Source organism: Glycine max, chromosome 1 (genome assembly GCF_000004515.6).
Source record: "Glycine max cultivar Williams 82 chromosome 1, Glycine_max_v4.0, whole genome shotgun sequence".
In the NCBI taxonomy this organism is placed as follows: domain Eukaryota; kingdom Viridiplantae; phylum Streptophyta; class Magnoliopsida; order Fabales; family Fabaceae; genus Glycine; species Glycine max.
Window position 1 is genome coordinate 3833782 of NC_016088.4, and position 5252 is coordinate 3839033.

Consider the following 5252-nt stretch of genomic DNA (forward strand, 5'->3'; position numbering starts at 1 on the left):
TTTTTTTATTTCTGGTTTATATATGTTGTGGATTATTGATTTAATTAGGTATAATGGTATAATATTAAATGATTTAGGTAACTTAAATGTATAATGGTACAAAAATGTTTTATTAGTTGTTTATTATAGTGATAAGTTTAGTTTAAGTAAATAATGTAGTTATAAATTTAGAATATAGTGATAATTTTAATATAGTCGTGTATGATGCATATATGTTTGTTATTTAAGGTGTAGTAAATTTTTGGATGTGGTTATATGATAATTTGAATGTACTTGTGTATGATGCATATGTCCTTAAGATGGACGAAGATCAATGGAGGTATGACTTTGCGATGTCACAAGAAGTTCATATGGATTATGATTATGATAATCAAGAAGAATGTGGAGTGAATGAACGACATGTCGATTGTTCAAATGCTTTTAATACATCTCAGGTAATCATAGATAATTTGAGTCATTGGTTGAATTGATGGTTTGTACGAAAATTAATGTGTTAGGGTTGCGTTGTAGGTATTCGCTACTCGAGATGATGTTTTGCAATGGGCTCGAACAGTTGCCCATGAAAATGGATTTGTTGCAGTGATTATGAGATCTGACACAGAGACCGGTAGCAGAGGAAGAAGTTCATTTGTGTTAATTGGGTGTGAAAGGAGTGGTACGTACAAGTGTAGAAATAAAGAATTCGTTAGAAAAGACACCGGGAGTAGGAAATGTGGTTGTCCCTTCAGGCTTCGTGGGAAACCAGTGCGTGGAGGGGAAGGTTGGATGGTGAAGTTGATCTGTGGGATTCATAATCATGAATTGGCGAAGTCCTTAGTTGGACATCCATACGCCGGGCGATTGACTAAGGAAGAAAAGAAAATTATTGCTGATATGACAAAGTCGATGGTGAAACCGAAAAACATCTTGCTAACGTTGAAGGAACACAATGCCGACAGTTACACCACGATAAAGCAAATTTACAATGCAAGAAGTGCATATCGTTCTTCAATAAGAGGAGCTGATACCGAAATGCAGCATCTGATGAAGCTTCTCGAACGTGATCAATACATTCATTGGCATAGATTGAAGGATGAAGTTGTGGTGCGTGATCTGTTTTGGTGTCACCCAGATGCAGTAAAGTTATGCAATGCATGTCATCTGGTGTTTTTTATAGACAGTACCTACAAAACAAACAGGTACAGACTCCCACTACTTGACTTTGTTGGAGTGACACCAACGGCGATGACATTCTCTGCTGGGTTTGCATATCTGGAGGCTGAGCGTGTTAATAATATTGTATGGGCTTTGGAACGATTTCGAGGCCTATTTTTAAGACACGATCGCCTCCCTCTTGTTATTGTCACTGACAGAGACCTAGCACTGATGAATGCAGTGAAAACTGTGTTTCCCGAGTCTACTAATTTGTTGTGCAGGTTTCATATCGATAAGAATGTGAAGGCGAAGTGCAAATCTTTAATCGGGGAAAAAAATGCGTGGGACTATGTAATGGATAACTGGGGTACTTTGGTTGATTGTCCGTCCGAATACGAGTTCCATGAGTCACATCAGAAGTTTCAAGTTGCTTGTTCGACTTGGCCGATGTTCGTTGACTATGTTAACGACACATGGATTATCCCTCACAAGGAAAAATTTATTACAGCATGGACGAATAAGGTCATGCACCTAGGCAACACAACAACAAACAGGTATTAACAACTGATTTTATTTGTTAGTAACGATTAATATTAAATGGTATTTAATTGTTGTATATTTTCATGTTTGTTGTGTATTTTAAATGTAGGGTTGAATCAACTCATTGGGCTCTCAAAAGAGTACTACAAAATAGCGTTGGAGACCTATGTAGTGTTTGGGATGCCATGAACAACATGATCACGCTGCAACACGTCGAAATTAAAGCATCCTTTGAAACCAGTACGCATGTGGTTGACCATGTATATAAAAAAACCTTATACAAGAGGCTTCTTGGGATGGTTTCGAGGGATGCTTTAAATCAGATTGCTTCTGAGATTGACCGTCTACGTTATCTCGGCAACAATCTCTCTTCTTGTGGTTGTGTGATGAGAAGCACGCACGGGCTTCCTTGTGCATGTGAGCTTTCTAGGTATACTGCTAGCAGCATCCCATTGGAGTCAGTCCATCTTTTTTGGAGGAGACTTTGCTTTTCAGACCAAGGGTTATGTGAGACGGAAGTCACCATCAAGGAAGAAATAGAGGTCATATCTAAAAGGTTTGATGAACTTGATGTGGCTGGCAAAGTAAATCTGAAGAGTAAACTTCGAGAAATCGCATACCCTGATCATAACTCTATGTGCCCTCCTCCATCAAAGGTGAACACTAAAGGTGCACCGAAGAAACCGATGAAAAGAAGTCAAACATCCACAAAGCGTGATCCGTCTTACTGGGAGTATGTTGATGCTTTTCATTCTGTTCAAAGCAGCAACTCTCCAGTGAAACGAAGTGCATCATGTTCTCAACCGCGTCAGCCAACAAGGATCATCCCGATGTTGGATCAATTTGCGTCATTCTTTCAAGGTTTCATTCGTGACGTTGTGGATGTGAAAGCGGACGGTAACTGTGGATATCGGTCCATTGGCGCTTTATTAGGTATGGGGGAAGATTCGTGGCCGTTAGTGCGTAATGAATTGCTTAAAGAACTTGGCAGGTGGTCGCATGAGTACATGAACCTCTTCGGTGGCACAGAGAGATTTGAACAATTAAAGTTGTCCCTACTTGTTGATGGATTTTCAAAGGTATGTTTTTAGGTTAATTTTTTTTAATAACAATGTTTAAATTACTTACATGTGTATGTTTGGTTCATTCAGGTTAGTGTGGACAAGTGGATGGATATAACAGACATGGGATATATGATTGCTTCACGGTATAACGTAATCCTTGTATCGTTGTCCCAACAACAAAGCATGACATTTTTCCCTCTTAGAAGTCAACCACCACCTGACTCTTCTGGCCACCGCATCATATGTGTCGGTCACGTGTTTGGAAATCATTTTGTTCAGGTACATTGAATATAGTTAGTGTAACAATTATGCAATGACTTCGCTTGTTCGTTTGGCACGGTCAGCGCATGATATAATGTTTGTTCATGTACAACAGGTTTATTTGAAAGACCATTGTCCGTTGCCGCCCCCAGCGCTGTTGTGGTCAACCAATTGTTATTCTCAGGCAAAGCAATGGGCAATTCCATATATTAGTAGAATGCAGGAATACACAAGCTTGATGTCATTCAAAACACACTATGTAGACCTAAATGAAGACTAAACCTTCATTGTTTATTTATTTGTATTCATTATGCGATATAATTCGTTGTAACCCGTCACTAACCAATTAATATTATCAACTACTCGTTTGGTTAAGCAAGGAAATTGTTGGTCCAACAAAAATCATTTACGCGTACAGCATACATCATTGTCATAATTGACAACACATAATGACATGCATGCGTGTTACAGTTTGAGCGTGACAACACATTGGTTGACTTCAGTACACATTTTGAAACTAGCAGTCGCTCAACAACACATTGGTTGACTTGACTACACATTAGCGACAACACATTGGCTGACTTGACTACACATTTACGCGTGTCTATTTTTTTGTAAACAAAGTTAAACAAAGGCTCGATCACAACCATCTATATATATGGCAGACTAGGCTACTAAATCACACATTATCTTGCTTTCAAATAATCTCCCAACTGATACACAAACTATGGCATTTCTAGGAGAAACTAGCAGTCAGACGATTGTCAACTCAAGGTTGGCTTTCATTTATCCAAATGGATCGATTATTCACAATGATACTGGGGTTTACTTCCAAAGTTCAACTCCGGTGCCCATTCGAGTACCAAATAGGTGTGATTTTGCAAGCCTAAAAACCAGAATACACAATACCCTTCAGCTATCCGACAAACAATTTTTGGATGAAATTCACTACCGGAAGCCATTCACCGATACAGGTAACCAAATTCACTTTGAGTGTATCAAATTGATAAATGATGACGATGTCAACACAATGTTAATGTGTAATGATCAATTTTCTTGTGTTGGTCCGATTGAGTTATTATGCACCGTTGGAAGAACACCAGATGGAATAATAAACTTACTTGAACGCACTATGCCTCGTATTCATGACGCGATCCTGTATTACAACGGCAAATGGAACATGCCACCGCAGAACAAATTTGTTGGTTGCGCGTTCACAGGAAAAAATCCTAAGAAATTTCAAATTCCTTCAACATGTACCATCGATGAACTGAAGAATTTAATCAAGCAAGTTGCACCTAAAGGGATCCCCCCTCTTGGAATTCACGAATCACAAACGGTAAGACGATTGTTTTTCCGCCAACCAGCTCGGTTTGAGTATTCAGATACGGTTATAAAATATGAAATAAATGAGCTGATCACCAACGAAGAACTGCTGAAGGTGTTAGTACAATCTAACTACTGGAAAAAATATGGACCAATAGAAATTTTAGCTGTCTTTACTAAATATGTTGAAGACGAGGTCAGTGGGACGTCGCTAAACAACTGAATGTCATGTTTAATTTTTTGTTTTTTTGTTGATGTAACCTTTATATGTTTACGGCGTGTTTAATTCCCATAATAAAGTTGAATGCGTTGTTTCAGTGGTCCAAAAATTTAATTGTTAAAAGGGTTCATTTCGTAGTTTTTTGGATTTTGAGACTTTGTTTTGACGTGTTAGTTGACGGAACTGGGGAACGGGACTATTTTTTTTGGATTCTTTGACGTCCAAACATGAGAAATGGCCGCCCTCCATTGTCTCAGAGCACAGACACACCCACGCAAAAAAATCCCAAACATGGGTACTTGAACATGGAAAAAGGGTTCATTTCCTATTTTTTTGGATTTTGAGGCTTTGTTTTGACGTGTTAGTTGATGGAACTGGGGAACGGGACTATTTTTTTTGGATTCTTTGACGTCCAAACATGAGAAATGGCCGCCCTCCATTGTCTCAGGGCACAGACACACCCACGCAAAAAAATCCCAAACATGGGTACTTGAACATGGAAAAAGGGTTCATTTCCTATTTTTTTGGATTTTGAGGCTTTGTTTTGACGTGTTAGTTGACGGAACTGGGGAACGGGACTATTTTTTTTGGATTCTTTGACGTCCAAACATGAGAAATGGCCGCCCTCCATTGTCTCAGGGCACAGACACACCCACGCAAAAAAATCCCAAACATGGGTACTTGAACATGGAAAAAGGGTTCATTTC

The 5252-nt window shown here is 38.9% G+C and overlaps 1 long non-coding RNA gene across 1 annotated transcript; it reads left to right on the top strand.

Annotated features, from left to right (window-relative positions):
* Positions 1-2954: 2954 nt before the first annotated feature.
* On the top strand, positions 2955-3214 carry LOC121172776 (uncharacterized). Its single transcript, XR_005886398.1, has 2 exons — positions 2955-3017; positions 3115-3214. It is a non-coding gene; the product is annotated as an uncharacterized lncRNA (long non-coding RNA).
* Positions 3215-5252: the final 2038 nt, after the last annotated feature.